The sequence below is a fragment of the Euprymna scolopes genome, chromosome 25 (genome assembly GCF_053919585.1).
Source record: "Euprymna scolopes isolate OS-2025 chromosome 25, ASM5391958v1, whole genome shotgun sequence".
NCBI classification, from domain to species: domain Eukaryota; kingdom Metazoa; phylum Mollusca; class Cephalopoda; order Sepiida; family Sepiolidae; genus Euprymna; species Euprymna scolopes.
Window position 1 is genome coordinate 65,840,927 of NC_136506.1, and position 27,577 is coordinate 65,868,503.

General features: G+C 32.2%; 1 protein-coding gene across 2 annotated transcripts in view; it reads right to left on the reverse strand.

Moving 5' to 3' along the window:
• Positions 1 to 27,125, reverse strand: part of LOC145247408 (uncharacterized) — a 94,466-nt gene extending 67,341 nt beyond the window's left edge. For both annotated transcript variants that reach the window (XM_080109113.1, XM_080109114.1), the window contains exon 1: positions 26,993 to 27,125. The gene's annotated coding sequence lies outside the window, so the exon portion shown is untranslated. The remainder of the gene's footprint in view (positions 1 to 26,992) is intronic.
• Positions 27,126 to 27,577: the final 452 nt, after the last annotated feature.

The following is a 27,577-nucleotide window of genomic DNA, read 5'->3' on the forward strand; positions in this document are numbered from 1 at the left end:
ATGTTTCCAGCATTTTCTTTCGATGTTGCAGGCCAACCCAGAGGGAAAAGGTATGTGTCCACGTATGTTATGTAATACCATATAATAAATGAATGGTCTTTATATGTGTAACTATTATTCCGTAACTGGCCACTTAATGAAAAAGAACATTGCAATAATATTAACTGAATGTATATGTACAGTATATCCACTAGAAGATAACAGAGACACGTATAAATATGTATGCACACATATTACACATGTAAATATATACACCCATGTTATATAGATCAGTATACAACACTGAATAGCGGTCACAGTCAGATCAAAATACCAAGACTAGAAACCTTTTATCATCTCTATCATAGTAACGTCACGGATAATAGTGGACTTCATGGAGTCACCATTGCACTTGATCCACATACACACTCTAGAATGGAAGCTGATTTCACATAGGTTAGCTAAGATTCGTCTTAGGAATGCTGCTGTGAATGTTAGCATCATCTCAATATATGTGCCAATACTCAATGCAATTGAAGAGGAAAAGAACACCTTTTATCATAACCTTCAGTCTGCTGTCGACTGTACACCATCACCGCATCTCCTTTTGGTAGCCGGGGAGTTGGAACGCTTGCACAGGACCAACAGACAAAAACAGCAGGTATGCCCTTGGCAGCTTTCTTCTTGGTACAATATATAACAATGGCAATCACCTAGTTAACCTTGCAACAACTAATCGCTTTGTGGCAACCAGCACTCACTTCCAGCATCCTCATCATCATTTTATCAGTTGGCATTCAAATGACAGCCACACAACCAATCAGATTATATTTTGATGCATGCATGTTAGGCAAGCTCTGGTCTTGATTTCTATGCTTTTCGAAGTGTGGTTACCAGTAGTGAATTTAGTTCAAATCACACACTTGTGTCCTCAACTTTGATTTCAGGCGAGGTGAGCGACCAACCCAACAGCCAAAGCAGATCAACATCGCTAATTTCTCTTCTGCAAACCAACGGAGAATATCAACTAGAATGGCAGGTCCTTAAATCTATTACCATCAATATTTATTGATCTTGTATGATTTGAATTTTAAGCATGTGAAATAGTTTTAAATAGTGACTATTTTTGTGTGTGTGATGATATTTAAAATTGTTCAAAAACAAGTTGACTGGCTAAAAACATTTAGTCAAAAAATAGTAGGAAAAAAGCAGAAACTTTATGAGGAATGATGTCCTCAAAGAGAGTTAAGTAATCTGTTAACAATTAGAAAGCAAGTTCGAAAGACTATGGGATTTTACCAAAAAATAAGTCTTCCTTTCCATTCAGTGTGTTGATTTTATGTAAGAACCAAATAAAAAAATAAAAAAACTGCCCACTGTAAATCATCTTGGAATTAGTTTTTATTAATTTCAAATTATGGTTAAGTTGCATTCCAAAGAAGAATGTACCAGTGTCTTCAAGTTCCAAACTAACACTTTCCAAGAATTAAAAAAAAAAAAAAAAAAAAACACTGAAAGTTATTCCACAAACTACTAAATCATACACAATGGTCAGAAATGAAAATGAAGACAAAAACTACAGTGATACGCCCCCACTCACCTCTAAGCAAAAAAAACTAATAAACTTTGACACTACCATGATCCAAACTGTGATAATCCTCTTCAGTTCCGGAATAACTTGAGAATTGTTTTGATGCATATGCTCTTTAATATAATTCCCACTGATCAAAATCTGGAGTGTTATAATCCAATGAGTGTGAAATCTCTTTAGCTGATCCCTGCAATCATTCGAACAAGTCATTTAAATTGTAGATAGTTATCAAATCCTGTTGAAACCACTCTTCATTCCTCACAACCCTTTCTCCTCTGCCCAAACTAACTTATCTCTGGTCTTTAGTTTCTCCCAAATGCATCCTTATCACTTCCTTCCATGTTTTCCTTGGCCTGTCCCTGCGAACAGGATGTACTTACATTAACTGTTCTACATTCGCTGATTCAAGAACTTTTATCCATTCTTTCAATGTAGTTATACCATCGAATAATCCAAATAACAGAAATTGATTACTTGCATTCCAATCTAGTGATATGGATATCAATACTACAATAAGATGGACCCCTCCTCAACTCTCTAACCTGCTTTGCATAATGATAACTTTATCAGAAACTAGTTAATAATCCTTGAAGTTTCAATGTTTCAACAACCATATTAGCTTGCTATCTGAAAGTAATAGGCAAACCAGTTCCTTTGTACAGTTCTTAGAATATTACAAGTTGATTTTTTCTTTTAAGATAATTGTTATTTTATCAACTTGCATGAAGAGTTATGTAAAAGATGATTAAAACCGTTTGAAAACCATCAGTAGTTCAAAAGTTATGAGAATTTTAAGTGCCAAAATTTATGCTTTTCCGTAGACATTTTTCTTTAGAAAAAGTGGGCTAAATTACCGACCTCAACATTTCAAGAAATTCAGTAATTTTGCCACCATTTATTTATTTCTCAAGCTATTCTCATGAAACTTGGCACTCTTATGTAAAATTGTGTGTTCTTTCTGATTATGCAGTCAAATATGGTGTATCTCTTTACGATAAGCCATGAATTATAGATTAAGGTATACAAATTTCATTTTTTTTTTAAACTGGCATATGGTATCATACAGTGGGTGTCTATTCATGAACAAAACTAAGTATTGTAGTGGTATTTAAAGATAGCTTTATTGAGAATAGGCATTTTCCTGCCTCCTCACCAAAGGAGAGCTTAGTCTGGGGTGTAGTCATTGAATGCCTAAAGAGCATTCATGGCCAGTATTTACTACTCCCCTCAAAGAAAAAAAATTGAGTAAATATGAATTAATCTCAGAAATGAATTTAAAAAATTTTCATATAGATTTTGGATTTCTGTAAAAGATGGAAATTCAACTTATGCATTTTGGGACCAGTCCAATTTTCAATTTTGTAAATCCACTCTATCTGGCCCAAAATATACTTCTATTTTCTGAGATGCAACCATAAATCGTATTCTACATGAATCCTTGATATAGCTTTCACAGTACCAGGATACCAGGAATCCTGATAAGCAACAACTATATATTCACCAGTTGATGGTAATTTTTGTCATTTCTATTCTGTTGTTTTACTGAAAATTCAACTATGTAAACAAAGAAATAAAACAGTAATTTTTTACCTTGTTTCAACCTTAACATTTAAAATGATTACTTTTATAGGTTTTAGGGTATGCTGAAAACGAATATTGCATTTAAATTTTCTGCAAATAAGTAGTTTTCCGGATATTAAGCAATGTCATTTCTTATGTTATCGCTGGTAGCCATCTTGGTACGTGCAAGCGCACAAACATAACCCCAAGAAACTATGCGCAAATGCACGTACCAAGGTGGCCAGCAGCAATAACATAAGAAATGACATTGTTTAATATCCGGAAAGCTACTTATTTGTGGAAAATTTAAATGCGATATTCGTTTTCAGCATACCTGAAAACCTTCAAAGGTAGTCATTTTTAAGAAAAATGTTAAGGTGGAAACATGGTAAAAATTTACAAAATGCATCACAATGAAATTCTTTATCGAACCAATTATTATTTAGATATCCTCAATTAAAAAAAAACAGGTTTGTTTTACAGATTCGAAAAAATGGTCTTGACAATGAGATAAAAATAAATTGAAGTTTCACAATATATTTTATTCAATTGTTAGGTGAAAGTACAGAATAGTTAACAAAACACCCTTCCTTCCCCATGTTAAGAATGAGTTTCTTAATAATAACGTTATTATTTTAGCATGGTAGCTTAAGTGCACAAGTACCTTTTATTTGTTATATATTTGTTGTTTTTTTTACAACTAAAAAACACAATTCTACCTTGTTTACAATTAAGAAGTTATAAATACAATGATAACAGAAACAAATGTACTTAGTACATTTTGTTGTTTTTTAACGCTTTTAGTACATGTGCACTAAAAGCGTTAAAAACAACAAAATAGTATTGTTTGGAAATCAAATTTGAAAAACTTGAAAATAATTTTTAAATTGACTCAGAATAAAAAATGAAACTGATTTTTCTGCTTTGGTCAGCGCATTAGCGCATAGCAAGTAGTTTCCCTGTTAAGCAAATTCAAATTTCTATAAAAGATAACATTTTAAAGAAATTTCCACACAATTAATAATTATCAAATATTTACATATTATACATGAAAATAATTCTGAAATTATTATCTATATGAAAATGGATGATATATACTGATTTATTTTATCAATTTAAAAATATTCTTCGTCAACTTTGATCGGTCGTAACTTTGCTTCCTGTGGTCATAAAAATATAAATCTAAGTCCAGTAGAGCTGAACTTATATACTTATATAGCCTGTAAAATTTCAGCCATATCCAATCAAATTTAACCCTGTGCATGTGTATCCAAATGTAACATATGAAATGTAAACATTGAAAAAACAGTTTTCCTTTTTGTTGTAGTCATTTTTTACCGCTTTTTTTATTTTTAACTTGGAACATAAAAATATTGAACGCATAAAAGAAAAATAAATTAATATCATTGGAATGCTTATTCTATTCTCTTTTCATCAATGTAATTCTTTTAAAAATTGACCAACAAATAAAAAAGATATGACTTGTTGAAGCACATTAGGTATGTAATATTGCCGATGTCCACGAAAAATACAGCATACGCTTGTAATGCTGAGTGCTGGCGGTTGGTAAAGGAAACAAAGAAGATTCTCAATTATGGAGACAAAGATGTTGTGTTGGACTGCAAGGTTGACCAGATTTGACCTTGTCGGAAATATCAATATCCATCATCATTAGGATGTTACATTAATCTCAAAGAAACAACACAGGAAAATCAGTCGTGTTCATACGGACATGCACTGCATGCAAATGACAACACCGTCACAAAAAACAGGATTCAAAATGGAGACCTCAGGTAAAAGGAGGCAAAACAAAGATGATTGAATACTTTACACCAAAATCTGAAGATAATCAGACTTCATCTTTTGACCACATTTGGTGAAGAGAGAAATCGAGATGTCGAAAAACATCAATTTGCTGCCTTGTTATGAGCCAGAACAGAGGTATCTGAGTTGATATTGAGGAGGAGGAAGAGGAGGAGGAGGAGGAGGAGGAGGAGGAGGATCCATGGTTATATCTGAGGACTCTGGCCAAGGATAGACACCTTGCCAAGTACATTTGTTTAGACTTAAGACATTTACAAAAATAACTCATCTATCCACCACAACTGCAAACATTCTTTTTTTTTTTTTTTTCTCCATGTGCATAACGTCCAACAGAATTTCTAGAGTTTCTTTCCAAAAACTTCCCATGTATTGAAGGCTTTAATATAGGGCTGCTTCCCTACTGGCTACAACATGGTCATTTTTCAAATCAAAATAATACTTATCAATCGTACTTAGAAGTCATAAAATTTTAATCACTCCATTTATGATTATGCTGATCACAAATGCAATGTCATAAATAACGATTTTTTTTAATCTTATTAAAAAAAAATAATCTAATTATAAAATCAAATCTACCATAGTTCATTTTAGTTTATTTGTAGGCTAGTCATCCAGTTTAATCTTTTGTTGATAGTTGAAAAAGGGAAAAATAGATAAATTACTTCTAAATTTGAAAGGAAATTGAAAACCTTTAAACAGTTAAATAAAATCATTTAAATTGGTTTTATAATCAAATTTTTACCAAATCTTCATGTATTAAAAGAGTGAAAGATTATTTTAAATTTTAACACGTAATTGGAGATGAAAGGGAGGAAAAGGGAGTGGGAAAGAGGGGTAGGATTAGCAAGCACAAAGTGATTAAGTTTGGATTTAAGAAGTTTACTCATGCAGGATTTGTTCACATAATTATTGATCTTAATTTTTAGTGGATAAGTAAACTTAAATATTTATGAAAATTTTCAATTTTTGCCAATTATGGGAACTTCTTCTGTACCCATTTATTTTTGGAGGGGGGGGGTAGATCTTTTCCTGTAATCATACAATTTAATCATAATTTGTGAAGCATGTCAAAAAAGCCACTTCTGTCAGACTTCAGGAAAAATATACAACTAATATACATTTAGTTATTTATGAAAATTTTACATTTTTGCTATTTTTCACACCATTTGCCAATGTCCTGAGTAGTTTCATATATCTTGCTGCCATTTTTTCCCAAACATACTGTGGAAATTTTCAGCTCAACAGTAATGCAAATAATCATTTTTGTAGGGTTAACAATAATTAAATTGCTTCGCCCCGGTGTGTGTGTAGTAGGGGGGGGGGGCTTCTTTTTTTTTTTTTTTTAAATTTCCAATTTATAAGCAAATCATAACTTGTTTAAAATCAAGTAAATCGATCCAGAAATAAATTTTGCCAGAAATATTACTTTCACAAAATATACATCCTTTATCGACAGCAAAAATATATTTATAAATGCATTATATTAAAATGAAAACAATCTTGAAATTAAATACAATAAAATGTATAATTAGATTATAATGAGATTTTTATTTGTAAATTAGTCGGGCGACTTCAATCACATACACATGATAAGTATTTTAGAAAGATAGTGCTCGTCAACTGTGTAAAGTTAAAAATCAGTATTTTAATCTCACTGTCAGAGCGAGAAATTGTGCTACTTTAAAATTATAGAAGATTAATAAAATATTTATTGACATCAAACATACAATTTACACCATTACATTAAAAAAAAAAAAAAATCTTATTTCAAACAATAATTTAATCACGGAAACATTTTTGGATTTTCGTTTTAATTCAAGTATTTATAAAAAAATAAAATTCTGTCGTCATGTAATTTTATTCACTTGTAAGATATACTCATTACTCATTTCACAGCTGACAGAATTATAAATAATTTTTTAAGTTTATGGTTATCTTAGAGATTTGTCAGTTTGTCAAAATTATTTTAAACATAATGCATTGCGGAATTTGTCTTACTTCAAAATATCAGAAATCTAACTACTTTTAGAAATAGAGAACATTGCATTAGTAGTAAATAAATTTCCAACAAATAAAGCAGATGTATAATGACCGCAAACTGAAACCTTGAGATGTTCAGTTTGAAGTTCTACCAACCTATTTGCACTTTCTTATAAATAGAGCTTAAAACATTATTTCAACAAAATAATTATAGCTTTGATAACATTATAGCTTTAGGAATTACGTTTCTTTTGTGCCAAAACATGAATTTGAACATAAACAATAATAAAAAATTAATAAATGAATGAATATATTAAATAATAATTATATATATATATATATATATATATATATATATATATATATATATATATATATATATATATATATATATAATTCCTAGTCAGTCATAATAATAATTATATATATATATATATATATATATATATATATATATATATATATATAATTCCTAGTCAGTCACTATACCTCAACTAGCTTTTTTTTCATTTGATAAAGCCCTTTCAGGTTGAAATATAATGTATCTATAATAAAATAATATATCTCCTAAAATCTTTAGAATAAAATCTAATTCAATTTAATTCTTTCTATAAAGTACTCTACCAGAATCAGAATTATTTTTAAATGATCATCAGCTTAAAAACAAAAAATACACATTTCTCACGTTCATATTATTATTGTTGTCGTTAGGTAGATAACTCATCTCAATTTTATGTTTGTATTTTGTAACAATTGATTTCAAACATTTTTCCATTAAGAAAAGGTGCTTATTCAGATTGTCATTATAAACAAAAATGAATGAAAACTTTTATATTGCACCTACTTGTCACAGAATGAAGGTTTTATATTGTAAAAAAAAAAAAAAAAAAAAAAAAAATCATAAAAATTGATCAAGTAGTTTTTTTTTATTCATGTAAAACAAATTTGCGGTTTTTTTCCAATAAGTGACAAAGCCATACTTATCTAGAACATAAGGTGAGGTAATCAGTGATTATTTTGACTTTCCACATTTATCTGGGTTGTCTACCCTTATCCACCGATTCGTTATACACCTTTTTGACCTTCATCGAAACAGAGTTAAATTTTATTTCCTTGATCAAATTACGTGATTTTTGGAAATTTTCATCATCGTTCCATGAGTGGTATGTACATCATACAGATATTTCTGTATTTGCTTTAATTTCAAATGCCGCCAAAAATGCCAATCTGAATAAACACCTTAAAGAAATATGAAATGTTTTGAAATTTACAATTTATGACACTCATTCTCTTTTGAAACATTTAAAAATAATTAACACTTAAAATTAAATGTTTTTATTTCTTAAATATTAACTATCATGAATAGATTTGTCATGATCATACAGAAAGAAAATATACAAAAATTGTAAGGTATTTGCGTTAACATTTTTTTTAATATTTGCTTGTTTCATTTTTGTTTTTCTTAATTGTTGTTTATTTTTTTGTTTTAATGTTTTATTATTGTTTCATAATCTTTGATAAAATCAATTGTTAAAATCTTACAAAAAAATAAATGTTTTGTTTTTGTAAATAAAATGTTTGACAATCATTGTTTTTGTTGGAGGGTGGTTCTAAATGAAAACAATGTTTCAAATCTATTCTATAAATAAAGGATAGTTGTCTGTATATTTTGCTAAAATTCCAAAAATGCAATGATATTTTCTTGATCAGTATTATCCTGGGTGTATAATATCTAAAATTTAGAAAAAAATAATTCCTAAGGGTAGAAATGGCAAATAACTTGTTATGTGCCAAGTTTCAGCAGATTTTCATCAGGTTTTTTTTCTGTGCATATGTACATTTCTTTCTCTTCAAGCACTGAAAACTAAAATTCATTAATTTACAACTAATCGCTTCCCCTTCATTTTTTTTTTGTGTGTGTGTGTGTGTATATATATATGTATATAAATATTCCTCTCAAGATTTTAAAAGGAACGAATTATTTGGGCTGCAAATACGGTTATTTTGAATACTAGCAGTTCAGCTCAGCTTTGGTCGGGCCCTATGTACTGTTCATAACTTTATGTGCATATGTACATATATATTAAAAAGTTTGACTCATGTCCAGGTAACCTACATCTAAAATTTCAAGTGTTTAGACCCAAAATTGGCGGAGGAGTTTGATAGAGTTAACTTTCAACTTTGACCACTTGGCAGCTAAATTTTTGCTCTAAAACTGATTAAAAAGCTTGTTGCATGTCTGAATACCCTTTATGTAAAATTTCCTATGTTTAGACTCCAACTTGGCTGAATAGTTTGCTAGAGACAGCAAAGGTCAAATCTTTTGAACTTTGATCTCTTCGCAGCCAAATTTTCGCCCAAAAAAATGATTAAAAAACTTGCTCTATGTCTGAATACACATTATGTAAAATTTCAAATGTTTAGACTAAAAATTGGCTGAGAGGTCAAACTTTAACTTTGTCCCCAATTTTGACCCCTTAACATTCATTGTTTTGGGCTCAAATCAAATTAAAAAGTTTGATCCATGTCCAAGGAACCTACATCTAAAATTTCAAGTGTTTAGACGCAAAATTGGCAGACAAGTTTGGTACAGTTTTCAAAGGTTAAATAGTTGAACTTTGACCCCTTGACAGCAAAATTTCTGTCCGAAAACCGATTAAAAAGATTTTCCCAAATCTCAATACCCCTTATGTCAAATCTCGAGTCTGTAGACTGATAATTGACAGAGTGTTTGAACATGTTTTCCCACACATATACACGCACGCACATACGCACGCACGCACATACACATCCTCATACACACACTCACATTCATGCGCATACACACACACGCTAACGTGCGCACACACACACACACACACACGAGCTGTGACGTCACTTCCTTTAAAGTGAAAACCAGACATGCGCACCCAGAACACTAACTCCAGTATAAAAGTCAACAAAACCTGTTAACTTCCCTTTTTTCATCCGGACCAGCATTCGAGCTGTTTAGTCGATGAACCGACCGCGTGCTCTAACGTCACTCTATCTCCCCTTCGCCTTTGGTCCATCAAAACAGACATGTGCGCGACACTCTACTGAGCTTAACCCTCTCTTTCTACAGGCCGGCTTACCACTTCGCGTTTCTCTATTGCATTCTCCCTTTCCTTCCATGCGCGTAGTAGTCAACGGCTGAATGAACACGTGTACACCGAAGACTTTCATTTCTCAACAGAAAATAAACGACACGTTTATTTTATTCCAGCATTTGAGTTCTTTGTTTCCTTCATTCAATTTGTTTCATTATTTTTTCTTGTAGCGAGTTAGGGTATTTTATATCCTGGTCCGCAACAAGAGTAATTTGGTAGGGAAATGTAGACACACAGACAATTTCACTTTTATAGATATATAGATAGATTTAGTCTTATAGAAAAAAGTATCCTGGTGCCAGGTTGTTTTGGAAAATCCCTGTACAGAGAGACCTTAGCCACTCAAGAACAGTGTATAATATACACACGGACAGAAAAAACGCTTTGGATAATCACAGATTTCAAGGTAGTTCTACTAAAATAGCCATATTTTTCAAACCAAAGCACTTCAAGTCTTCAAATTACTACTGTTTTGTTCGGAAATGAATATACTTTCAAATGAATTAATAAATATGAATGTACATTATATATTTTAAGAGTTTTAAGCAAATAAAGTGATAAAAATGTGAACATCATAAAATGGCGTTTTCGGTAAGGTTTTGTAATGACCCTCCCTGTTTTCTAAAGGCCCGTACCATGATTGTATGAAGAATTTCGCCATGAAATTTGGGAAACAATCAGAAGAGGTGTTAATCTTAATACTGTCAAGTGTCCGAAGTATTTTTGACCATTTCTTTTTTTGTTGTGTTAAAAATAAGACTTTAATATGACGAGTATCGAACATTTTGAAAAAAAAAAATTCTTCGGACACCCATTAGTAAGTAAATCAATCTTTTTACTATCTTTATCAATTAAAAGTATTATTGTATGTTGAGTAGGACCGTGGTAATCTCTATATAAATAAAATGAACTCATTTTTTCCTGTCGGATTTTGACCTTAATAGGATTAAAAATCAAGATATTTCATGCAAATATAATATGCACAAACGGCAGAACAATATCTGAGGTGTGTTATAGGCTTATTATTTCTCAAATTCCTCGATAATCTTAGATTTCTATACTTTTTCTGCTGAGAAGTCACGGCCAAAATCGGTTAAGATCAATGGAAGTGGCAAAATATTTTCTCTCTTTAGAGGTAGGAAGTACTGGGTCGGGTCTTCAGATTTTGGTGGAGACCCCCTCAGATCAAAATATGCACTAAACCTAGGTAAGAATCGAAAAAATTTTGAAAAAAAAAAATCAAAATTCATCTGTTGGCGCCATTTTTTAGATTTTTAGGCTCCGGGGGCCCAAAAACGCCCATTTACCCATCTTTGCAAAAGAAGGAATAAGAAATAGCAGTTGAAACTTAGGTATTTTCACTTCTTTTGACTTGGTCAATGAATTAGGATAGGAATGACACAATGTATAGCTAAATTGAGTTTTATTTTAGCATATAAAAGTCATTTTTTAGTACAAAATCGGGATTTTAGCACAATTTTCACGGTGATGATGTCATTCATTTTGCGGAAAGAAATACCCTTAATCATCCAGTGTTCCAAATCTGGTAAATTTTACATAAGAATGTTTCTTACAAAGCTTCATACAAAAATTGTAAGTGTTATTTAACTAGTTTCCCAAGGGGCTTGGGGACTAGTACTAGTAGAATCGAATGATTGATAACATTGTAGTGTTATCTGAGAAAGGAGTTGTTTTGTTTATTTGGTCAGTTCAAAATGAGACTCTGAAATGTAGAGTCTCCTTGCTATGTTATTTTTATCATAATCATAGCACACAGTTGAAATCTCCTTCTCCTTGGGTCCATTCATATTTTTATTTGGGTCCATTTTGAATATCCTGACACAGTTATATTTCTCTTTCAGGATTGTATTGAAGAGTCAGCCGGTAGAATGAGTAGTGTTGCAGAGCAGTTCACAACTTTCTCTTTTGGTGATGTTCTTCCTTCAGAATATGAAGTCATTGCTAAAATTCTTGAAGTCGCACCATCTGGACAACCAACTGAAGAGAAAGAGACTAGACTCAGAAAACAAGCTGTGTCAGATTGCGCCAAGGGATTAATGATAACCTGGTCGAAGGCGTTCTCCGCATCTAATGTTCTGTCTGCGAAATCGGTGAAGAAGATTCGCAAATCTTTGCAGTCATACTACAATGCTGTTACAACCAGCAAGAAGAAGAAAAGACGTGCAGAGATGGAGTTTAAGAAGGAACATTCCGAACTCTTCAACATCAAAGGCATGGCGGTAGATCCTGAGAAGTTTGCTCCAGCGGAAAAGACATTCTACTATGATCAGTTGAAAATGAATCGAAATTGGGGAATCGACTTGACACAAGTAGACGAGGAGTTTGAAAAAGAGATGGAGGACATGCGACAAAAAGAAGCAGCTGAGGTAGAAATGGTGGAGGATGAACTTTCATACATCATGGATGAGGTGGTTGACACACTCAACAGTACTACAGTAGGTAGTGAAAAGAACAGTCAAGAAGGAGTTAGCATGACTCGTTCAGGTCTGGTTCGAGTTCTTGTAGATTGCGCTGACGCTGCGTCACAAACAGACCGGTATCCACAAGAATTCCTCTGCCCACTAATGATGATGCCCTAAAAGCCATCACTTGCATTCCACGAGTTGCAGAGGAAATGGTTGAGTTACCTTTAATCCTGAATGTGAATCAGATGTGTGTGGTGTTGTGGACAGTAAAGGGGGTGCCAACATGGTTTCTGGGGTACTGTACTAAAATCCTACACAACCAGAAATACGAAATTGAACATTTGGAGCGTGTTTATGAAAGGAAGAACTTAAAATGGAGGTACCCAAACCCAGATGATAAGCAAACTATCGATGCAGATCAAATTGTCGAATGCTAAATCAACGGAGACTGGGATGTTCTTTCGGACCGAAACCTGCAATTCACACTGCACAACCACAAAGAGATTGCAGCCAAGTTTGATGGATTATTGTAGTGCTTGTAGTGTATATCTGAGTCACTTTTGTTAAGTCTGTTAAGCACTTGGAAATCATAAAAGGACGGGATTATGTCGATTTCGGCCTATTTTCAGCAATTTTAGGTCCAATTTGGCCAAATTCACCCCTAAAATTGCCCTTAAAGACCCCAAGACCTGTCAATAATCATGGTTCTCTGCCTTATATGTGTGTCTGAAGTCATTCATATCCATTGGGAATGAACAAGGATCGATTAAGTGACCGAGAACAGGATTTTGGCAATTTCGTCCTATTTTTGGCAATTTTGGGTCAAAATTTGGTCTATTTCTCTTCAAAAAAGGCCCAAAAAGATCTGAGACCTGTATATAATCGTACTCCAATGTCTATTTTAGGTATCTACAGCAATATATACCTTTATAAAGGTGGATGAGGATAATTTATGTGACCCAAGATGGTTTTTGTGATTTTTGCCTGTTTTTCGGCCAATTTATGGCCAATTTTGGCCATTTTTTGACCGAAATTGACCAAGAATACCACAAAACCTGTTTAAATACATGACCCTGTGTCATTTGAAACTATTTATATCCATTAATGGGCATTGGAGATACACAAGAAGCGAAATTCTGCTTTGAAATCACTCATATTGACATTTCGGACACATATTTCTTGAAAAACCAGCCCCAGATCTAAAAAATGCCGCCAACAGATGAAAAACATTTTTTTTTCAAATTTTTTTTCGATTTTGACCTAGATACACCTTATATTTTGATTTGAGGGGGTCCCCACCAGATTTTGAAGATGTGACCTTTTTTCGACCCAGTACTCCCTACCTCTACTCTAATAAATTTCTCCTCCCCCTGCCACCACTTAACACCGTTTGGGGATCGTTCACAAGGAACAGTTGAGAAGAGAACACCAGTTTGGCTTCGTAGTTCTTTCATGTGAAGTTATTTAAAATCACTAAACTAAGCTGCAGTGCTCTGTGGCGTAGTGGTTAGCGTGCTGGACAATTCACATTATATTTTCACGTTCGCGCCGACCTACCGTAGTCGTTTTTTTTTGTTTTTTTTTTTTTCCTAAACAACTGGAATGGACTTTTCTTGGTGGCCGAACTGTTAACGTTGCAGATGTTTTTTTTCACACTTTATTTTCCTACTTTTACTCATAACTCCGGGTTTGATCCTTCCTACTTACCTACCATAACATTTTTTAAAACTCCCCCCCCCCCGTCCCGGAAACAAACACTCGGGCGTTTTTCTTGGTGGCCGAACTGTTAACGTTGCAGATGTTTTTTTTCACACTTTATTTTCCTACTTTTACTCATAACTCCGGGTTTGATCCTTCCTACTTACCTACCATAACATTTTTTAAAACTCCCCCCCCCCCCGTCCCGGAAACAAACACTCGGGCAACGCCGGGTACCCCCGCTAGTTGATAATAATTTAAAAGGACCGTACTGTACACTCTTTAACCATTATCCTTTAGTGGCCTCTCGGCCTTGATAAGTAGTGCCGCCTATGTAAAAAAAAAAAAGGACCTACCCCTCCCCCCCCAAAAAAGTTTCTAATTCTCGAATTTGAACAAATGAAGTTAATATTAGTAGCAGCAGCATTATCACAGTGTAAACAACACGCGTTCTTTAATTTTTATTCAAGAACGAATTAAGAAAAACATGAAAATATGAATATAAATGTAGTAACTTATCTTGCTTTTGATAACATTTATTCGTTATATATTTGTTTTTTTTTTTTGTTTTTTTGTTTTTTTTTGCCAACTTTTTCGAATCTGTGTGTATAGTAATACAAACTCTCAAATCAATATTCTTGAAATTTTAAAAGCAGTTAGAAAACACATCAAACTACAATTAGGAAGCTTTTTATTTCGTTTTTTTTTTTTTTCCTACTTATTAAGCGAAAGGTATTTTTAAGACCTGCTCCAGCGTAGTATAAACGGCTTATGGAACAAACACCTTCAACCTCGAAAATAGAAATCAACAAATTTAGGGAATTTTCCTCGAAATTTCGTAATTAAATTAAAACTAAATATAACTTTTGCTGAGTTGTCTACCTGTCGAATACACACACACACACACACACACACACACACATATATATATATATATATATACACACACACACACATTCTGTAAGATATTTATTTGAAATTGAAACGGCATTTTGCATTTAAGACAACAAAACAAAAATGAAGTAACGGTTCGTATTCCAATCCACAGAGGTACGAAAAAGTTGTCAAAAACAAATGTTATCAAAGGCAAGATAAGTTACTTTTCTACCTAACCGGATACTTTTTAGTTTTTATTTATTTATTTATTTATTTATTTTTACTGTAAAATGTTTATTCGGTTCGAAAAACAAGTGGTGTTGAGCGAGCGCTACCGAAGAACAAGAAAAGTGACCGCAATCGCAATGTCTCTTTACATTTTTGAAGTCTCAAAGATTTCAAAATAAGAAAATGAAACAAAATGGTGAATGAAACTCACCCAATAAATGTTACCGTGACATTTATTGGGTGGATTTCATTCACCATTTTGCTTTATTTCTTATTTTGAAGTGATTATCAAGACTTGAAAAATGTAAGTAGAAGTTGCGGCCATATTTTCTTTTCGGGTAGCGTCGCTGAATATTACCTACTTTTCGAACCGAATAAATATTTTACATTAAATAAAAACAGTAAAAACTTATTCAGTTAGGTAGAAAAGTAACTTAGCTTGCTTAATGCTTATTGCTTTGCATAACATTTATTTGTTATATATACATATTTTTTTTTGGTTCATAAGTTTACATAATTAATAGTAATGTGATATTCCAAATTTAATCCATAACGTTTCAAAAGCCAATAATCATGAACCACTAACAGTAAATATGAGTAATGACTGATGAACGCTCTCTTTGAAAAAAAGCTCTCTTAACCTCACCTCTAACCCCAGTTATGAGTGGCAAGTCTCCTCCTAAAACACTCTTTAACCCTAACAATAACACTAAGTTCGAGTGACAAGCAACAAAATATCTCTGTAAGCCACATACAAGCATCTAAAACAAACAAACAATAAATAGATCCTTCCTTAAAGAAAAATGCACATGATTTATCTCCCATAAAAATTAACTGTCCTAAAATGCTAGAATGGCCTGGAAATGATGAATTATTTTACATTAAATTTTTGTGAAACTAACCGCCCCACCCTCTAATATTGTTTTTGTTGATTTTGTTTCTGTCAAATCTTCAGTATGTTCACACATAATTTTCCTTAGCCCTACAATTAATTCTAAGTCCAAATGGCAACCCTCCCCATATTTTCATTGCATAGAAATCCTCTTAAAACCACACATAATTGTCTTAACAAAACAAAAAGCATACAGGATTTATCTCCCATAGAAAAAAAACAGTTAACTGCCCTAAAACTCTATAGTGACCTGTAATGGGGAATTATTTTACATTAAATTCTAAAATAATTTGTTTATCTTTCATTAAAGTTTTTCATGGCATTTCATACATAATTGCCTAAAAAGGTAGAATCACATTTTGGAGAGGGGTGGTCAGAAAGGGTTGGGTGGGGTTAAAGAGGTGTTCATCTACAATAATACCAAAGAAATATTGCAATATATTCATTTTTAAATGGTCCTATGTTTAGATTAAAGTTTTTTGTACATAAAGCACATTACAATTCAACTTTGAGTTCTCCAACTTCTTTTCTGTTTATGGATACTTGGTATTTTTAAGGAATTGCAACATATTTATGCACATTTACTGCAGATTATTTGGAAACCATGCACTTTTGGAGATTTTCAGTTGCATATTCTGATTCCTTGTACAAAAATACACTTATATGGTAAATTTCATTACTTAATCTTGTGTTTTAACAAAGATATAACATTTTTACTGAAAAGGTAGTGTAAAAAATATGACGAAAAGCATATGGTCTTAAAGAGGGAAAAATATCCAAACGTGTGAGGCACAAAAATAGTCATAACTTCCTTAATTTTAATCAGATTTTGAAAATTTAAAAAGATTCTTTCTTAGCTCATCAAGCTCTTTCTATGTATACCAATATTGAAATATTTTAAGCTATTTCAATTTTTTCATGTGTATTGCTTAACAGTGCTTTTGGGAGCACAAATGTTACACTATTTTAAAAGAAACATAATAGATGTTAATTTAACATCTATTATGTTTTTAATAGCTTTGTAGTAAAATATAAATACAAGCATTAAATCGAGAGGAGTTATCTCTCTTTATAGACCTGTATTTGTCCATAGAAAGTAATTTCTCTTTGATTTGCACCAAAAAAATAGTTTTGAAAAATTATTATATTCGGTTTAATGTCTGTTTTAGAAGCAGCATGTGTTGGACAGTTTTAAGAAATTGACTTTCAAACTAACCTATCTCTGATCAGATTTTTATTGATCTCTTTCTTTCAAATTCATTTTTATCATTTTCTCCAATGTTTCTCTTTGTCTTCCTTTGTGAACTGAACCTGCTATCTTAACCGTTCTACATCTAGTGACCAAGAACTTTCATCAATTCTTTCAATGTAGCCATACCATCAACATGTTCTGTTCTCCACACATATCTCTATACTGTCTAAGAAGTTGGATTAATTCATCTTTCATTACCAAATTATTCTTTTACTTAACTGGATAAGAGGTTTGTGTGTTTTAACTCATTAAAAAGTGTGGTCATTGTCGGATATTCTTTTTCAAAAAATAATTTTTTTTTTCAAATATTCCTTTCCATTCAAATATTCCATAATTAAAAACTTCTGTTTTCTAAATAATAACAAAAATAAAATGAATACTTTATGTTTGTAAGTTAGTTGACAAACACTTTGCAGACTTTTTGTGTGCGTCACTATACACAACAATTCTCATGTTTATATGCATTTGTCACTATTTCTATCAACTCGTGCATAAGTTTTTATCAAATTATTTTCAAATTTTAGGATAAATTAATATACTCACAATTAAATAGCGTTTGAACAGTTTCTATCTTTATACTTATCTTTGTACTACAAAGTGTCGACTCTGAGATATTCTAACTTTTGACTGAAAAGATGTAGGTGTTGAGTTCAAATTCTGTAGCAAATAAATTCTTTTCTCTGATTAGCTAAAAAAACTAGAAACATCGTTGACAGGTGCAACTTCCGCTTTGAGTATTTATGTGAATGCAACCCGACCGCTTACTTGCAAAAAGTGATCTACCATCAGTGGGCATACTATGCTGGCATGTTTCATTGTTAATAGTCGGATTTAAATAGTGATTTCTTCAAATCACAACATAAATATGAAAATACCGTTTTAAAGTAAATTTTATTGTGAATCCAGTCATATAAGTTTCATTTTGATGGAGGTAGGAGAAATGTACTTATTACTGATTTGAAGACTATGAGTGTCAAATTAAGTAGCAGTGTGTGCCTTGTCCAGCACTGAAAGTTATGGTTTCTGGTATTGCAACTACTAGATTACAAAGTTGGTTTTGAACTCTGTCAAGGCAGAATAGGTGCTCTGAGCAACTCCTGCTCAGATGTGCCAACAGTACTCCATTCTAGGACATACTTGGCTCTTATACAGGTAGACAATTGCATTGTCAGTGATATATCTACTGGAGCGGAAAAATGATCCATTTTTCCAGCAACCTTGGCAACGGATTTGATATATGTGCTCCATTTTAGATCAGGAGTGAAAGACCTAACATGGAGCCTCCCAAGATGAGAGTGATTCATTTTAACAGGAGCCAGATGCGAGTCAAAGCATTGATGATGGAAAGAGTGAAGCTTCGTTTTAGATGCATAAAAATAACCAGCCATCTTTTTCTCCGTTGTACCATGTGCCCAAGATCAAAGGAGAGAGAATCAGAGAGAACTTGGCCATTTGCTGCCTTTGAAGTGTTGCCATAGATGGTAGTATTGTCTGCATTAATGTCTATGAATGATCTATGAATATGATTTGGGAGATCATTGATGAAGATCAGGAAAAGAGTTGGGGCCAGGATGAAACCCTGAGGGACGCCAGCATTAATACTGTGAGCTTCTGATTTCTGCCCATCAACCACTACTCTTTTACACTTATCAGAAAGGAAGGATTTAAAAATTGAGAAAACATTTCCAGCTATTCCATAGTTGGAGATCTTATGGAGTAGCCCTTTATGTCACACCCTATCAAAAGCCTTTCATATGTCAACAGCAATTGCCCTAGAAATAAAGCCCATGTTGAGAGATTCATTAATCTTCGGAGATATTACTGTTAGTACATCAGCTGTAGATCTAGCAGAATGGCAACCATATTGCATTTCACTGAGTAGGTTGTTTCTGCTGGGGTGGTTGATCACTTCTGTTTAACACAGATTCCAGTAACTTACTTGCGATGCACAGGAGACTGATTGGTCTGTACTGAGAGGGAGATGACTGATCGTGTGAATTTTTAAATACAGGGCAGACTGATGAGGTTTTCCAGGGTGTTAGGAAATATTTCTCCTTAAGACAACGTTTAAACAGCTTTGTACGTATGGGGGCTAGTTCTGGTTGAAGCTTTTTGAGCACTATAATTGGAATGTCATCAGAGCCAGTTGCTTTACTGGGATCAAGACTTTTGATGAACTTGGCAACATCACAGTTATTTGTATGTTGCATAGTATGTTTTCAGACACAGAGAGAAGTACAGTTTCTGTGCACAATGGCAGCGGCACATTTTGGAGAGAATCAGGATTGGTTGTTAGGTCTTTTCTGGAATTTCTTGTAGGATATTAAGTGGTTTATAATCGACAATTAACCATTCAGTAAGTCTGATACTATAGAGAACATGTTCATTTTAAACCTAGAACACAGAGAAATATCTGATATAAATGTACAGAAGTTATCCCAGTCAGCCATAGAATATCGTTATACTATACAATAGAGAGGACATCAGAGGACTTATTACATTTTGTTTTTATTTTAACCAAGACAACTGAGTGGTCAGAAGATCCCAGTGGGGGACAGAATGAAGGATGGGAATAGCTCTGGGCAAGTTGTGAGAAAACAGTCTAAGAGACTTGCATACTGACCGTCAGTGTCAGGCACATGGGTATGTTCATGAATAATCTGAGTTAGGTCATAAGCAATGGAGAAATCATGATAGAACCTCCCCTCACCATCTGTCTTGTTTGAGTGGGCTAACCATTCCATATTGTCAACATTGAAGTTTCCACAGACATGAATGTTAGTCGAAGGATGAGCAGACAGGAAGCAATCAATTTTCTCAGAGATGCTCTTAAAAATAGTAACTCTGCTGTTGTTGGAGGTGATAGAGGGTAAATATGAGCGTGTTGCTGTGAGCAAATGCTACTCAGAAGCACATAGGGAAAATTTGTGTCTTCTCTGGAGATGTGCCTACTATATGGAAAGCCATCTATATATATATATATATATATATATATATATATAAAATACAAAACGGGCGCGCAAGTTTTTGTATGTCCAAGAAAGACTTTTTTCGCCGGGGTTACTATCGCTTAGAAGTGTTTATATACCCCTTAGATAATATCAAGGATTTGCGAACGCGCGTTGTGTCTAGATTTATTTACAGCGACTTTTACACAATTCTTGCTATTTCTGCCCCTCCTGGATTGATACAGTACATTTCTTGGCTATGGGCCAGGAACATCCAGAAAGCGATGGACGTTTGGTCAATGTCGGTTTTCACTGTCATATCAGACAATTGCTTCCATTTGGACACTCCCCTAATAATTCCATTGGGGAAACAAAACAAGACAAAGTTGGGTAAAAAAAACAAAAAAAAACAACAGAACTATCTCGCAGTTAAAATAAAGTGCGGAATTAAATTCCGCACGCACCTGCCACTTGTGCGGTTATGAACGTTTCATTCACTGTGGCATGATGTTTGACCTCATTCAACCAGCACATGTCATATCACTTTTTAAGGATTTTATTTCACACATTCTCACTTCGTAGTGTGGTGAGAAGTCATCAGACTATTAACCTCAAGGGTTCGGGTTCAAGCCTAACTACCTACCAAAACTTTTTTTTTCTTTACACCTTCAAACACCCAGGCAATGCCGGGTATTCCCACTAGTCTCTAATGTAGACACATATTCCATGTCCATGGCAATCATGAGAGTTTGATTTTGATGTAAAGTTAGAGTATTCTTTAATCACAGAGTCATCTAGAAAACAGTCAGTCCAATGTCAGTTATGCATGGGAACAATAGATCTGGCTTGGTCTGCTATAATTAGATTTCAACCTCTGGTAGTTCGGAACGTAGCCCCCTGATGTTGGAGAAGGAGACCTGATAGTGGAGATCTACGTTAAAAGTTGGAGTTCTGGGTTTACTCTTGTATTGTTTTTTGAGACTTTTCATGATTGAATATGGGGATATGTGGAAGAGATCGGCAGAGTTGGTTAGAGCAAGGAAGAGAGGGAAAATAAGGGAGAAAAGGTGACAAAAGATTTTTCTTTTTGATAAGGTAATGTCATAACATTACTCACGAATATGCGATTAAGAAGCTCCACCAGAAACTACTGCATGATCAAGAATTCATTCACCAAATAGCAATATAGCAGCCCCAGTACTTTGCACCTGTTGATAGGACGGCCTCCTTAGGGGTTAATCCAGGGTTCGGGCCCCTGACTATCAGGTGAATAATGTCAGCCCAATTAAAACGTTTACATAGCCATGAAGATAGGAAGAGAAAGAGAAAAATTCAGGCATCAAGCGACTGCTCATGCAAAAGGTCTGTCGACCTAGTGTACAGCTTTTCTTCTCCCTTTGTCAGAAATATCACTCATTCAAGACGAGATCTGATGGACAAATTAAAAGAAGCAAGTATTACAGGGGCTGCCGAGAACACATCCACAATGTGTTGTCTACTTTTCATAAGCATTTTTGGTGCTTATTTAGAATTACATTTATTAAAAACAAGAATCATTATGATGTCCATACTCGTCATGGAACGAAAATGTCATATTCCGAAAGTCACATAAATTGATCAAGTATTTTATTTTAACTAAGAAAATCAAATGATTTGATCAGTCATAAGAAGACAACTTAATTCGAACTAGCGAAATCAAAACCATTTTTATAATTGATAAATTTAGTATTAAAATTGTTAAAAAATCGTACATTTTTATTTTCTTAGTTTGAAAAAACAACAAAAAAAATACTTGATCAATTTACATGATTTTTCACATATGTTTGTTCCATAGGCACTACCATTTTTATGTGAACTTTTCCAAAATGTACACATGATCTAGTGACGTCATCAATTGATGTGCTTGATCAGAGCCACGGCAAACGATTTTGTTTTTTTTAACTATTATTTACTACTGTAATTTAATAGGAATTTATTTTACATGCAAATAGTTTACTTAAAGATTAAATTATCGAAATGTAAAAAAAGATCACTATTTTCGTTAGAAATAATTAAGTAAAATTTGTTTTTTTTTTTAGTGGGGGTAGAAAACATAACACAAAAATAAAATGTTACGCGACTTTTTTTGACATCTACGGAAGAGTAGAAGCGACAATAAAATACTTTGTTAGTTCACTACACATGTTATTTGCTGATTTAAGTTTTTGGATACTTTGGAACGATTTAAATTATTTATACGAAAGAGTATTTTTTCCCCCCTGAATGCTACTTGGGAATAATTTCCCCTTTTACCAGTTTGGTGCCTCCGACCACTTCATTACTACTAAAATTAAAAACAAACATTAATGAAAAAAGTTGAGTTTTTAAAGTATCTAAAATTGGGAAAAAAAGTTTAATAAACTTTAAAATTAAACATAAAACACAAGAAAAAAATTTATAAAAATAATTTAACTTTGGTTAGTTTTTAGTAAACACTAACAGAATAATTGAGTTAAGCTGTGAAGTTTTAGAATGGCGAACGCAACTGCGGAAGTGAATGTTTTCCAATCAACCAATTCATTTGGTTCAGTCCCGGCTTCCATATTTTATTTCATAAAACAAGACATACAAGAATATCGCAGGTACAAAAACTGGATTTTAATGCAATATTAATTTTGAATCGGTTTTAATCTGGGCATAAAATAGCTGGCAAGAGTGATATTTATATAACTTTATATTTTGAAAAATATTTTCACACAATTAATTAAAAATCTATGTTGTAGCGGACATTTTAAAATAATGGAATTTTAATCGTTTTAATCTTTTAAAAATCAGTTAATTTTTAAGAAGTTACTTTTTAGCAATTCAACTGATTATAGTATATATTAATTAGAAACATTGCTATTTAAAAAAAAAAAACTATTAAATTCATATCAATTTTTTATTTGCAACTTCAAGGTAAGTTTTTGTTCAATACGTGTATTTAAACTTTAAAAAAATATTTTTTATTCATTTAAACTCTTATGTTTCATAACAAATAGAAATTTCAATAGATTTAAATATATTTTGTTCGAATTTCGAAAAAATAAAAAGGGGGGGACAAAAAAATATTTCTCATATTTTACGGAAACTGCATTTTATATGTAATTTCATTCTAAAATGGATAAGTATCGAAAATTTCACGAAAATCTGACCATTAGTTGATTTTTGCTAGATTTATTAAAGTATGTTTTTACATTCGGAATGTCTACTACATGGGAACGTTTTAAAGCGTCAATTATGTAAACAAGATTTTTGTCTCGCAATTTCATTATTTTCGTATGATGAAAAATTTTTTTTTAAATTATGGGTTCGAAAAAGTTGTCAAAAAAAAACAAATACATAACAAATAAATGTTATCAAAAGCAAGATAAGTTACTTTTCTACCAAACTGGATATGCTTCATGTTTTTATTCAATGTAACATGTTTATTCAGCTCGAAAAGCATACATTGTTTACCGATGTATTGGAAAATTCAAAATGGCGCCCGACACTCTCTTTAACACGGTAAGTTCAGGAAAAGATGTTATAAATAATAAACTAGACAAAATACTATTAAAAAAACACCGAATATATGTCAACCTATGTCACAGGAATATATATTGAGCGAGATTCTAACAGTATTTTGTCTAGTTTTATATTTATAGCACCTTTTCCCAAACCTACCGGGTTAAAGAGAGAGTCGGGTGCCATTTTGAATTTTCCAATACATCGGTAAACACAGTATGTTTTTCGAGCTGAATAAACATGTTACATTAAATAAAACACTAAAAACATATCCAGTTAGGTAGAAAAGTAACTTATCTTGCCTTTGATAACATTTATTTGTTATATATTTGTTTTTTGACAACTTTTTCGAATCTGTGTACAGTAATACAAACCCAAAATTATTACTAGTTTATTTTGCCCTTCTTTTAAATAGTACAAAAGAAGTTATATTGATAATATTAACTTATAATAAAGTTACATTGTTTTACATATAGGAGGGGTATTCTGTGGTGAATTTTAGCAGTCCCTATTGTTCCATGACGAGTATGTACATCATAAAGGTTTTTCTGTATTTTTAAGTGTAATTTTGAATAAGCACCGAATCTTTTTAGTGTTAAAACTTCCTTTAAGTAAATTAAAAAAAAAAAAGGTTGCTTGAGAATACTGTCAAAATTTATTCACTGTAAATAATTTAAGTGACTGAAATAGGAATTAACGTTAAAATTGACAAGTTAGCGGCAACTATTATGGTTCCTAAAACAACAAAAAAATTGACTGCGCCACTATTCTATTATTGAACACGTTTTTGTTTTTATAAACCACAGAAAATTTTTTTCCTCTCTTGTAAGAACAGCAAATACAAACTTTTTAGTGTAAAAGCAAATCAAATTGTTTTTCAACGAAATGTTTCTGAATTTTGACATTTTTGAAGAAATGTCGGTTTCTATTTACTTCCCTAGGGCAAAATTAGACACAAGGTTTTTTGTTTTTTTAACTGTGGAAAAATTTAGCTTAAAAAGGGGGGGGGGGCTAGATTGGAACAAAATTAAAAATTGACTCAGTTTAGAAGGACTTCTTCTCTTCACTTAACTTTTGCTAGAAATTGTTTAAAACAGAACAAACTGAAACCGGGAAACCCTAATAAAATAATTTTCAAGTGATAAAAACAAAAGAACCATTATTTAAAAAATAAAAATGTTTGGTACTTGTGCAGTTTACGGACCGTGCTGAATCAATATTTAGAAATCTATTTTTAACATGATGTAGACGGCCAGACGGGGGTTAGAGGACCGCGCTATTTTTAGATAGGATTTTAGGGTTTGTTTTACAATGCACAGAGGTAGGAAAAAAGTGGTCAATAAACATTGTTTATTAAACAAATGTATAACAAATAAATACAAGTTACTCTTCTATTTGGTTTTCTTTTTACCACCTTTTTCGTATCTGTGGATTGTTAACTAAACTCGGATTTTCAAGTTAAATCTAATTTTTACGATATATTTTGCTTATTAAATTGTTAGGTGAAAGTATAGAATTACAAAACGCTCTCCCCTTCCATGTTAGGGATGAGTTTTTAAATGTTATTTCTGCATTAATACCAAATTTTGCACTTTCACTTAAATATAAACAAAAGGGTACTTTATGCACTTATTGAACCATGCTGAAATTTATTTAGCAAGCCATTCTTAACATGGGGAAGGAAGGGCATTTTGTAATTATTCTGTACTTTCACCTACCAATTTAAAAAAAAAAAAAGGACATCATAAAACTCGAGTTTAACTTGAAAATACTATTAAAATTAGAGTCCATAATCAAAAGATACAGTAGAAATTGGATTTAATTTGAAAATCGTATCTAAAAAAAATAGCACTGCCATAAACTGCAAAAATAGTATTTAGTTAAACGTTTTTAAGCTTTAAAATTTTTAAAATGTATTTCTACAAAGTTTAGTTCGGTTCACATTCTGTAGAAGCACCTAAAAAGTGAAACAACTTAATAGATTTTGGACAATAACAGTACATTTGTCCTGGAAATGAATAAAAATGTAAATTATATGGAACTACAATTCATTTTATATTTCACCACGTTTCGACCGATGTCAGCTCCATTTTTTTTTTTTTTCTTTTTTACTTATTTATACATTGCTCATGTTTTTTTTTTGTGCCGTGTTACTCTGTCAGTTATTCCCGTAAATAAAACTTGCTTTAATAGTTTTTAGTGTTACATTATTATTGAACAAAAACATGGTTCTAAGTTTTTAAAATAACATTGTTTAGTGTTAATTCCTAAATGGAAACAAGAAGCGGTTATTAGTAAATGAGATAATTGATTAGTTTTAATGCTAATTAAACATTTGACTGAATAAATAAAGAAAAAATTTCATCTGAGTATTTTTTTTTTTTTTTAATGATTTAAGCATTTTTCTGGTATCCAATGAAAAAACAAAACCAAAAAAAAACATCTATTGTAAGATTTCATTACATTTTTTAAAAAGTAACAAAAACAAAAACATGTTAAATTTCAAACAATGGACATTGTATAATTCAGGTTTAGTCTATTTTTAGGCAATATCTGCATCGTGCGGTGATTATTTCGGTTAAAATTAATCTGTTTCGTGATTTTAGATATGGCTTTGGATAACAAGACACACCGATAAAGTAGTGTAGGTTTTTAAAATGCGCTCGAGTTAAAAAAGGAGACAAGATAGCACGCGGCCATGATGGCGGTCGAGTGCGAGCCTGTAATTTGACGTCGTTTCTTCAAACATTCAGAAATTCACAACAATAAAAAAAAAATACAGAATTAAAATAATATAAAGCCACTATGATAAATTAGAAACGGGTGAAATCTTTGATCGACTAAGATCAAACAGGGATAAACAATTTCTTAATTTTAAAAAACTGAAAGAAAATTTTGTATCCGTTTCTTCGTCCTGTAATTTTTACCGAACCGTTTTATGCAAATGAAGTAAGCGCGGAATGTAATCGAGAGAGATTATTAGACGATATAAAATAAGGGTTGATATTAAATTTTAATTGCCGATCCTTTAAGTGTGCATTTTGCATCAGAGACCAACCCTTATTAAATGAAGCGGTTTACTTACCCGATGATATTTTATCTGATTCTATAAAAAAATAATAATAATAGTCAATCCGTAAGAGTTCCGAATAAATGGCGGACAAATGTATCCCATAATTCTACGTGCCAAAACGAGAAGAAAAAAAAATCAAGGGTAGATAACTCTCGCGGGTTTACTTCACAAAGCAAAACATGAATGTCACTTTTATCCGCCTTAATCCAATATACTTTCAATTCCTATCAATTTAAAATCCAATCAACGTAAAAAAATATTTTTAAAGCATTTTGTTTCACATAAAATAGTCTGTTTTTGGTGTAACTAAGAATTGCATAAAATAATTAACACTTATTACATGGTTGACGGAACGAGAACAATCTAACCACTATGAATCATTAGTTCAGTTCGAAATTGCATATAAGTTAATTCGATATAAAGATTCCTAAGATCAAAAAGATACCCCTGAAGAAGATCGGAGGTTACATCAGTAAATACGTGAAAACAATAACAGCCTGATAAGAATTGTTTGTTTTTTATATTTAAGTTATTTTTTTTTTAATTATATTCACCCTATATAAGGTATATTGCCACTGAGATTTAAGGGACTACTGT